General features: G+C 40.8%; 1 long non-coding RNA gene across 1 annotated transcript in view; it reads left to right on the forward strand.

Annotated features, from left to right (window-relative positions):
- The window catches only part of LOC147822392 (uncharacterized), a 28654-nt gene continuing 16621 nt past the window's right edge, over positions 1-12033 (forward strand). The window contains exons 1-2 of the long non-coding RNA XR_015445729.1: positions 1-1064; positions 3115-8397. This is a non-coding gene — a long non-coding RNA (uncharacterized LOC147822392). The remainder of the gene's footprint in view (positions 1065-3114; positions 8398-12033) is intronic.

Genomic DNA, 12033 nt, shown 5'->3' on the forward strand with positions numbered 1-12033 from the left:
GCTGCAGAAATGGGTAGAGTTCGGGTAATAGGAGTGGGAAGCTCTCCAGCCTGAGCCAGGGTCCTGGAAGCTCTGGGCTCTGGAAAGCCACATAGGTAGCAGCAGGAGGAGCAGGAGGAAGAGCACAGAGCAGGGCACACAGGGGCTGTGCCTCCCCATTTTGCTGCCCGTCTCTGTGACCTCCTTGCTCATGGGACCCTGTCCAGAGCCCAGGGAGGCCGAACACCAGCCACCTCGGGCCTCCTGTGTGGCCACCTCCTCTGTGCCCAGGGACCAAGGCCCCTGGAGCCCTGTCACCAATGCGCAGTGGGCCCACACCAGTTCCCTCTGAGAGCACAGTGACTGAGGACACTGCTTCCCTCAGTGTCCAGCCACGGACTGTCCCCAAGGCCCTCCCCCCACCCCAGGGCAGAATACCCTGTGGTTATGATGGATGGAATGGTTGGCATGGTGACTTTGTGACCCGCAGCTCTGCCCAGGGACCTGCTTGTTGACAGCATCAGGATCATGGTCAGCATCATGACCACATGCAGGTCCTTGGGCGGAGCTGTAGCTCACAAAGTCACCATGTCAACCATTCTGTCCATCATAATCCCAGTGTTTTGCCTAGAGGAGGAGGCAAGGGCCTTGGGCACAGCTGGCAGCAGGACACCTGGGGCAGCAGGATTCCCAGTCTCTGTGCTCCGAGAGGGAACTTGTGTGGGCACATTGGGCATTGGTGACAGGGCTCCAGGGGCCAGCCAAGGCCCCTGGGCACAGGGGAGGTTGTCAACCAGGAGGCCCTGGGGCAGGGTTCATAAGCAAAGCGGTCACAGAGACAGCCAAGAAAATGGGGAGTCATGGCCCTAGTTCTGTGCTCTTCCTCCTGCTTCTGCTGCTGCTCCTTTCAGCCCTGTTTAGCACAGGGAGCCCCCAGATGTAGTTGCCAGCTCGAGAAATGTCCAGCGACTCGGCCTGGGCTCCGGAAGTTTCCAACCCCAGGTCTCAGTGCACAGCTGGCATAAGAGGAATGCAGATCAGCCGCCATGCCCAGGCGTCTCCGACATCTACTTCATCCTGAACAAGTGAGTGGCCCTCAGATCCTGCCTCCACCCAACTCCAGGAAGAAGCAGTCCCAGTCACTGCAGGCAGGATGGGGCCTCAGGGAAACCCCGTGTCTGTAAGAGGACTGGCAGGGCCTCCAGTGCTCAGCCCCCAGCACAGGCCTCAGTGACTTCCTTTTCTCCTCAAGTGGGGGTGTCACCACAGGGGTGGGCTCTGGGTGGCTCTGGCCCTGCAGCAACATGGCCCAGCCCTGGGTTCTGCAGGGCTCTCAGTCACTGGGCCCCAGGAGCCACCTCCCAGCCCTGGGAGAAGCCCCAGCAGGGATATTTTGCTCATACAAGAAATGAAACATACTCATGCCAAAGGCTGTTTCGGATACCGTTTCCCACTGCACACTCACAGCTAATTCAGTGCCATTAGTACGCGATACATTTAAGTATACAGTCCTGTTGGCTTCTTCTGTGTTAATAGAGGTGGCCCTAAAAAGAGAAAAAAATGGATTGTGGAAAGCAGAAAAAGGAATAATTTATACATTTTAAAATATGTACCACATTGCCAGCACATACTTGATACGTTACTACATTTATGCAACTCAAGTAACATCCACAAATTTTATATACCAGGGAGACTAGATTCTAGAACTAAAAAAATCATTCAATTATGGAGTTTTTCCAAAAAGCCCAATGCAGTACCCTTATACTATAATCCTAAGAAAATATTAAGAATCAGTAACTTCACATTATACATTCTAAAAAAAAAAACCCTATTTCTAAATTTCTTCACATGGAAATCAAAAACTTCTAACTAGGGGAAAATGAGTCAGGAAATTCTTTTTCTTTCTCTTTTTTTTTTGGTACCAGGGATCGAACTCGGGTCCTTGCATTTGCAAGGCAGGCGCCAGAACCACTAAGCTAAATTCCCAGTCCTGAGTCAGGAAATTCTTTGTATTTTAATAAACATTTATCACTTAAAGTATTTTTAAGACATAAAATATAAACATTTGTAGCTCCCAGAGGAAACTTTAGAACTACAGCCATGTTAATATATGTTTGAAGAGTCATTCATTTGGTCTGAGCAATTAAGTACATGCCATATATATTGATTTTATTATTTTTCAAAACACAAAATAGGCCGGGGATTTATTTATTTATTTATTTATTGGTACCTGGGATCGAACTCAGGTCCTTGTGCTTGCGCAGCAGGCAGCAAAACCACTGAGCTAAATCCCTGGCCTAGGCCGGGGATTTGATCCCGAGTTTGATCCCTGGTACAAAAAACAAAAGAAAACAAAACACACACACACACACAAAATAATGCAGGCCTTTACTTGAAAACCTGAGAACAGAAAAATTCTAATAACATCACCACATCAGACACGTTTAGCCTTTGGATGTTCCCTATTACGGGAGAGAATGCACAACCTCTCGGAATCTATCTTCCAGAGGTCATTCTAAAAGGCCCTTTCTCAAATAATCAAACATTTTTTATGTCAAAAAACATTCCCTACTTAGTTTTTGAAGTGATAATCTCCTTATAAATTATACCTATTGTCAACGGCAGAGATACTGAATAGCCCCAGAGGGGCCTGGTTTTGCAAAACCGTTATCAAGGTTTCAACGCGTGACCCCAGTCTGGCACCTCCAGTTGGGTTAAACAAGGTGCAAACAAAATGCTCAGCCATTTCTGGTTCCGTGTCTAATATGGCAGATATGTGTAGGGCCTGAAAACAAAATCAAAAGATACAGTTACTAGAATACAGTTTGCAACACACACACACACACACACACACAGAACTTTATTACACATTCTGACAAGAAAATAATATGTTTTGAGAAATACCACCTTTTTTCTTTATAATAATGATCCCCGTAATGTGATAGCTAGAACTGTTTCAAGGTACTAGTATGTGGATTTTCAAAACAGGCATATATTGAAAGAAAGTATCTAAAACATAAATATTTTAAGCATTTTAAAATAACACTCATTAAAAGATTAAATTCACATCTTCATTTTTGCTAACTTCTTATGCTGCCCTGACTTTATAACTTTATTGATCCCATTGTAAACTAGGAGTCACTGCTCAAGTGTAGTGAGGGATCAGGCACCAATCAGAAACAATCTGAATCTCTACCAGCAGGAGACTGGATCAACAAAGTGGGATCTCTTTACTGGAACACTACTCCGTAACACAAGAGGAAGAAATTACTGCTTTGTGCAATCATGCAGATTTCAACAATTATGTTGAGTGAAAGGAGTCAAACACAAAAGAGTAGATACCCCATGAGTCGATTGACACAGCCCAAGAACCAGCAAAATGAGTCTGTAATTATAAACATTAGAAAGCAATTTCTTCTGGAAGAGGGAAAGGGCAAAGGGAACGCTTCTGGGTGAGAGACTTGTTAAGTATCTTAATCTGAGTGGTTACACGTGTGCATATGTCTTTTAAGTCATTCATGCACACATTTAAGAGTTGTATATTATATTTCATGATTAAAAATGTGGGGAAAAAAGCAGTTATGTGCATTAAAATTTATTCCAATTTGCCCTAACATTTAATTTGCCTAATGAACAGAAAGGGCTTTTCTTCACCCTATGAAAAAGTAACAGGAAAAAAACAATACAAATAATTTAAAATTTAAAAATGAAAAAATGTGAACACAGCAAAAGAAGGGCAAAATCATAATAAACTTCAAATCTGAATTTTTATATCATTTCAGGATTTAAGTGTCTCTGAACAATTAAAGGTTTACATTTCCAAGAACATAACAACAGCCCAGCATAAAAGTATGCTGAAGTTTACACAAAATTATCATGAGGAAAATTATTTAACGGGATGAACTATTTTAGATGAAAGAATTATGTATATTAGTTTGGAGTTATATTTTATATAGCCAGCTAGAGAAAAATGTCTAAAGGTAGTATAACTATCTTAAAATTAAACTGTTTTTAAAAATAAAGTTTAGTAACAAGTATAGAAAATAAAAAATATAAAAAAATTTAGAGGGTAAACTTCCATGAGATCACAGTCATAATTCAACTCAAACTCAGCATTTTTCCTCTAATATACTATTCCTACGCCCAAACAAGCAATCTAAGATAAGCAGTTACATTTAAACTGTGGCAAAAAGAAGTGTCTGAGTGAGGCTGGGATTTTTTTTTTTTTAGTTTATGCTTAATACACAATATAAAGAGAATTTTGCCATTGACATGGGCTTGAAATTCAAACTAGCTCTATGTCGTTTTATTATTTCTCCCTCCCTTGCTCCATGAAGAGCGACTTCTCCAGCTGCACCTCATTGGGACCACACACTCCTCTCCGGGTCTGTAGGAAATCCTCAGTTGGGAATGCTTCCTTTCCCTTTGAGGATAGGTAGGGTGCACCTTTAGAGAAGCCCTCTGCAACATTAAAGATAAAAGAGCCACACCGCACCTTGAATCGAACTCCTTCCTCTAAAACAATGTAGCCTCGGGAAGGGGTCAGGTCCTGGGACTCCGCAGAGGAGTTGGCCTCGGTCACCGGGAACTGCACGGTCACGGTCCCGAACAGCCCCTGCGCGGGCTCCCAGACCACGGACAGCACTGCCTCGCTCTGCTGCGTGGAGAGGGAGACCGAGGCGGCCACTGGCTCTCTCAGGAAGAGGCGCTCGCTGTTGTTGAAGGACAGGACTCCGGGGCCATCGTCGTTAGCGAGTACAGTGACCAGGTCTGCGAGGGCGAGGAGCGGAGATGAGCGGAAACAGCGAGCTCTGAATGCCAGAGGAACGTGGTTGTGTCATTGGAAATGAGGCCTATTCGTTACCTAAAGCCATTATTTTACGTAAGTTTTTCTCTTTAAAAAGAGGAAAATTGGGGGCTCAGTGGTTCTGCTGCCTGCCTCGCAAGCGCAAGGACCCGAGTTGGATCCCCGGTGCCAATGAAACAAAACAAAACAAAACAAAACAAAAGAGCAAAATTGTCTAAAGCATTTAATAAAATTCCATATTCCCTCGTGATATAAAAACAGTCTGTAATCTTGGAAGAGAAGGCATGTTTGTCAAGCTAGTGGAATGGCATCTCCCAGGAGTCACTAGCAATACCCCATTTAATGCTCAAAGAGCAAAACCATTGCCGTTAGAAACAGAAACAACACACGCAGCGGCATCTCTCCTCCCTGCTCAGGCAGCAGAGTCCTAGGGCTATCGCCCAGGAAACTGGCACAAAGAACGGAAAGGAAGGGCCAAACTGTCACTATTTTCTAAATGAAATGTTTGTCTACTAAGAAAATGTACAAGAAAAAAATTATTATGAGTCAAAAACAGAGGCTTAGAAATCCCCAAATATCAAGAGCTTTCTATTTTTACAATCATTAATAAAAATATTAGTAACTGCAACAACCAATACTATCAACAACTTACTAACTTTCTCATCCATATATTTAATTTTCACAGTAACTCTACAAGGTAGATTGTATGATTATTCCCATCTCACAGAACCTATAGCTAAAGCTGTCTGAGGTTCAAAAGCTAGGAAGCGGCAGAGCCAGTGTGCAAGGCCAGGATTGCACACGTAGAGGAAAACACAGGTACAGACTCACTACATATCTGCGCACTGGCTATGAGGGTCTAAACAGGAAGAGAAGGGGCCTCGTTCGTGCAGGAACACACCCGGATGGCATCACGAAAACGCTAAGAGCCACAGGAGAAAACCCCAGCACTGCAATGTGCAGCTGTGGCGGATGCTGGTGCACACTCCAATGTCCCTGTCCCGACCCCTTCTCGGGCACACGCAGCAGTCCCTACCTGCCCAGTGCTCGCTCTCTGCACCCGAGGACAACGCTGACCTGTGAGAGTGAGGCCAGCCCTGCTGCAGATGCTGGGCCCCGAACTCCCAAGAGTGGCCCTCAGACTCCGAGGGGCAGGAGGCAGCGGCCTCCTCCTTGGTAAGGGGATGCCCGAGCTTCGTCCAGCTGTGTCACAGGACATCGGCAGGACCGAGAGCTGCCGGGCTCTACCTCATCTTTCATCAGCTTTGGATCGATGCAAAAGAACTTCACACTGAAACCCAATGCCTAATGGTGTTTCATTCTCTCCATGATGGCAGGGCACTGCTTTATACCATTTAGGACAAAAATAAGGTTGTATCCTTGTCTCACACGCTACTAATGAATAAATTCTTTCCATGTTAAATAGTAAATGTAAAGGAAAACTACGATAAAGTATATTTTTCATAACTATTGTATTTTCTAATATTATAATGTAAAATATTTTAGAGTGGATGGAAAGAAATAAGTAGCATTTAACAAATTATTAGAAAATATTTGATACTTTACGTTTTAAAAAAAACCCTTTTAATAAAAGGCTTCATAATAAACTTAAAAGACGTATGCCAGTGCAGGAGAAATATCTGTGATATATGTATGCAGTGAAAGACTGAATTTAGATACTAACAATTTTCCTATAAACCAATACAAACACAAGCCACGGGAAAGTCCACAAAGATCCTAAAAACCAGGGTCACACAAAGGAAAAAGAACAGAGCCAAACCCACTAATGAAAGGAAAATGAAGAAAAATGCATAAAAATGTACAATATGACCACGTATCTTTCATTTGTTGGAATCAGTATAAATATTTTAAGACAAAAGCAGTTGCTAGTGAGGACATGGGGCAATAGCCCCAGTGCCCAGGACCGCGGACACGACAGAGGCGGTGACCCTGTCCCTCACTCAGCACCCACTGCACTTGACCCGGAGTCCTGACTGTCCCCGCTTACAAAGACGCAGGCACAGGCGCATTTAGTAAAGCTTTTGGAAATGACCAAAAGGTCCATTAATCAGGCATGGTTTAAGACATATCTACTTTCAAAGCAGGGCCGGGGATTTAGCTCAGTGGTTCCGGTGCCTGCCTCGCAAGCGCAAGGTCCCGAGTTTGATCCCTGGTACAAAAAAAAAAACCAAAACACCACACAAAGCAATTATTGTTTCCATAAAAGTTTTAAAAATAGAAAATTACAAGCCTAATGTAAGCTCAACAGAGTGCAATGACCTCCCTCACTGTGGTGGGCAGTAACCTATATGATCCCAATCAGAATTATCTCTAGACTTCTTTAGGAATACTTGAATTTAAGTGTCCTCTCTTTCCTGTTATGTGGAACACAGAAAAAAGATGCTGAACACCATCTGTCTTGTAACAGTGAGTAATCTTGGCTTTGGGATGAAGCTATTTCCAAAAGGGCCAGGAGATGAGAGAAGACCTCGGAGTCTGGAAGGATTAAGTCCTGGTCCTACCTCATCTAAGGCCATATATCTCTGAACGCTGATTAAATCCATTTGAATTGAATTTTGAATTGCTCACACATAGACAATTCTTAACCAGCACATGGTGTCCCTTCCCAAAATCCTGTACCTGTAACTCTCTATGTTCTACAAGAAAATCATTTCATCTCAAACATATGCTCTCTGAACATGAAACAACAGCCACACCCTTGAAAACAGGTTTCTGCAGTTAGAAATAATCAATTTATTTTATCAATACACCAATAAATAGAATACAGTAAAAAAGGTAAAGATCAATCTTTGGTTACTCAAAATTCTTTCATATTTTTCAAATATAAAAATCAAACTTCTTTCCACAGAAAGGGCATTAATGCTAGGAATTCAAAGGTTAATTAACTTAAAATCCCCAAGAAGCGAGTTTTTAAGAGCCCTTCTAACCCGATGTTCTGTATGTTCACACGGGTTCCTCCTTTATTCTTCCTTTACCTTCTCTAAGTAGCACCTAATAAGCAGTGAAATAGGATAGGGTAGGTTTTAGTAACAATGTCACCCCATTCCAAATGAAGAATTAGGGCTGCAGTGGTCCCAGAGATCAATACCCCACCCACCGCTCTACGCAGAATACTGTGGTGTCAGGGGAGACTGAGAGAAACACCTTTGTCTCTCCTGCAGCTAAGGAGGAAACGAGAGCAGAACTGTATTCTGAAGGGGAGATGCCTGCAAATTAAATACAACTGTGATATTTGAGGAAATACTTTAATATTCCCTTTAGTATCAACCTACTTTTGTTTATTAGCATAAACACACACAGGATAAAGCACCATTTCACTGCCACACACACATTCTGAAATGCTTATTAAAACATCTTCTATTTTGAGTACAGAAATCTCTTGTCCCCGTACTGGGGAAGCCAGCATGATGGAGAGGGTTACAGATAAAGAGACCATTGATTACCTATTGTATTTTTCCCCAGCTCCACTCCAGGAGAAGGATTTGTTAATATGAGCTGAAAGTTTTCATCTCCTTCTGGAACATCATCGTCCAGAATCACAATGTCTTATACCTTTCTTCATCAGCAAAATGAAGAATCTGGCCAAAAAGGTAAAAGGAAACAGTTTTATATTTAAATATACCCTGAGGCTTTATAAAATGTTTGAAAAGAAATACAATATAGTTGTAAATGTAAAGAATAAGCTACTTTACATGAAATCCTTTTTAAAAGTTTTTGCATGATACCTTTTTAATTTAAATGGACAATATTTTATTTTAAAAATCAAAGATTAGAGAGGAAAAGAAAAAAGATTATGGAGGAAGAGACAAAGTAAAACCTACTGAAAACTACTAAGGGTGTTTCGTAAGTTCAAAGAAAAACAAGTTAAAATGTTCAAGAAGCATAAGAAAAACTGTGAGGTCATTTTATGATATAAATTCTTTAATACAAAATACTGTGTCCTCCAGTATCAAATACTGTGATAAAATAGTTCATGAATCTTTCGAATAGTACTAAAAATTCAAATTACATTATTTGCTAAAATAGTGCAATAAGTGAATCTACCCTATGGAAATATTTTTTCCCGACTTACTGTGGAACAGTTTATATAACAGCTCATTAAGGTTAATTTATTTATGCAAGACCTAAGTCATGATAATTCAGAAGAAAGAACAATGATAAAGTAATTCATAAAAGTCACCCCCGATCACCACTGGCACCTACCACTGGGGAGAAGATGTAATCCAGCCCCAGCTGGGCTTCCAAATTCTGGGCGTACATGAACAAGGACACCTGGCCCAGAGCCTCTCTTCTCCTCTCGGCAGCCAAGGTCACACTTCCATGCAATTCGCTTACTTCATATCTATCAAAGAACAAAGAGAATGCGCATCCTGTTTCTCCTACAAACTTCTCCATGGGAGATAGTAAGCCCAGGAAATGCCCTTCACACAGCCTGGTGCTTACCTGCTACGCTGCCACTCGATTACACCTTGGGCACCATCATTGGCATCAATAATAATTTGTGCAGTCAAGCCTTCTGCATCTGAAAAAACACAGACACATACTTTAAAATGAATATAAATTTATTAATATCAATCTTACTTAAAATTCCCTTTAAAAGCACGGTTTGATACAGAATTTAGACAGTCTCTTTGAGATTATATAATTCCTAATATACAGCTATTGTTGATGTGACTCAGAAGATGTTTCTAGAAAGCAAAGGCACAAACGCTTATAGTGTCCATAAAAGGACACTCTTGCTTGTAAGAGCCACTGAGATATAAAAATTCAACCAACTAAAAACAGCAAGAAATAATAAGCAGTGGAGCACATGGCTTTATTTCTATTATTTTAATTTTTTAAAAAATTGACACCTTTATAATATCACCACTTTGGGAGGGAGGGAAAATGGGCACCGTTGGAAGGAGAAGGGCAAGAAAAGAGGAAAGAGAAATGGGAAAAGGAAGGTGGGGGGTGATGCAGAAAGAACAGGTGTGAGACAGAACCAAGAGGGACAGGAATACAAACTAGACAGGAGGAAAGAAGGGAAAGGGAGAGTAAAAAGGGACAAATGACACAAACTTCTCTGAACCTTTTTATCCTGTATTCTGTGAATTAAGTGTAGTATGTTATTCATACAGTACCTATTACTCAATCTTGAAATAGTAACTCATCTTGTTGCTGGTGCATGTTAATTTTTTCAAAAAACTGTTTGTCCTTTATCTTAGTTCAGGGTACTCCCCACTCTGCCACCGTGGGGAAGAAGGAGGGAGAGTGTAATTTTCTCTAGACCAGTGCTGGCAAACCTTTCAGACCTTTCAGTGATAACACGAGCCGCAAGTGTCTGGAGAGAACAGAAAATCGGGACCTGCGCCCATCGAACAAGAGGCTAAAAAACAGAGATTCTAAAACCAGACCACGCTGTTAAGAGCATCGCTCTACCACTTCCTAGTGGCATGATTTGGAGCATATTGCTCCGATTCTCTCAGCCTCTGCTCCCATATCTATAAAATGGGAAGAAGATGCAAACCAACAGGAGCTCGGCAGAAGTCAGCAACTCCAGCTACACTCAGTGTGAGCATGGGAATTAGGAAGGCTGTCATTAGTTTCTTAGTGTGAACAATAATCATCTTGCAATAATCCTTGATGTAAACCATCTAGTCCTTGGAGCTTTCTAGTTTCTTTTACAAAAGAACCAAAACCAGCCAAATACTACTATCTAGGAAAACGATTATTTCAACGTTTGCAAAGTTGTCACTCTGAGAGATGGAAGGGAATGAGGAATGCTGTTCCTCAGGTCACTGCATTTGTCCAGCTTCTCTTCTAACCCATGTTGATCTTCCCCATGTCCAGCCCACCTTCTACCGGCGACCCTCAGTGCTGCTCACTATCGCCCCCTACTGGGCAATCGCACCTACAGACAATCCAAACTGCAAATAGGAGTTTGTGTCCGAAGAATACATTACTTTTAAAGAAATTTACGTAAATTTGTAACAAGGTCCAAGTTTCACCTTTCAGTCTGGAATGAATTAACTCAGTCTTTTCTAAAAGCATGAAAAGGAAAAGATCAAAGGTCAAAAAAGGACCAGGAAACACAACAAATAAAAGATCTGCTTAACTTAAAAGAAAATAACACCTCAGAGTTTGGAGATTTAATAAAATAGGTAATTAAATTTTAAAATAAAATGAAAGGAAAAGTCCTTCCAAACCACTAATACTATTTTGAGGATTAAATGAATTGTTATAAAATAGTTGGAAAATGTAAAGAGTATGACATAATAATATTTAATATCTTTGTAGTGTTGAATGTACAGAACTGTAATAATATGTTCTATTAAAATAAATATAAAAACCCATCATCTCTTCACACAGAGCTGAAATTAACAAACATCACAAGAGTCACTTCTGATTGAAAAATGAAGTTATGGGCCAGGGATTTAGCTCAGTGGTTCCGCTGCCTGCCTCCAAAGTGGAAGGACCTGAGTTTGATCCCCAGCACACACACACACACACACACACACACACACACAAAATGAAGTTATGTCATTTGAAGTGAATAAAAGAAACAAACAAAAAGTCCATCCTACCTAGTCTGGGAGGAAGTGAAGTTACAGGAGCCATGATGAGTTCGACAGAAGTTAGATTCACCAGGAAGTACTCTTTCAGCTCTGGTATGTCATCCTGAAAAATTAACCCCATTACATGCCTTAAGGATGTTCTCAAAAGGAATTAACTCCGTGAGCTGTTTTAAATTTTTTTCTTACATATACATTTGCATAAACAGTATACAGAAAATATTAAATTGTAAGCAAATAGAAGAAATTATTTAAATTAGAAAAACAAACATAAAAGTATTAAACTTATACTTGGTTAGAGGAAGTTGTTAGATTGAATAATATGAAACTATTTAAATTTAATAGTTTTAACCTAGATCCATATAATAGGTAAACCAATTATGGAAATATACAAACATAATTATTTTAAATATAACAATAAAATATTTCAACTGTCCATAATAGCCCATATTTAAAATGAAGAATACCATTGTACCACAAAAAAAATATATAGGCTTTGCAATCAAGGAGATCTAGTACCAAATTCTGTAATTTTAGTACCAAATTTACTCACATTTTAGGGCCTAAATTCTTTCATCTTTTTATTAGGGGAAAGAATGGCTACTTTGGCGTAGGGTTGTAATAATAAAGAAAAATAATGTATGTACAGTGACTGGCCTTTAGAACTACAGC

This window comes from Heterocephalus glaber, unplaced genomic scaffold (assembly GCF_053883595.1).
Source record: "Heterocephalus glaber isolate CG9 unplaced genomic scaffold, H.glaber_assembly_v1.0 deba00001636, whole genome shotgun sequence".
In the NCBI taxonomy this organism is placed as follows: domain Eukaryota; kingdom Metazoa; phylum Chordata; class Mammalia; order Rodentia; family Bathyergidae; genus Heterocephalus; species Heterocephalus glaber.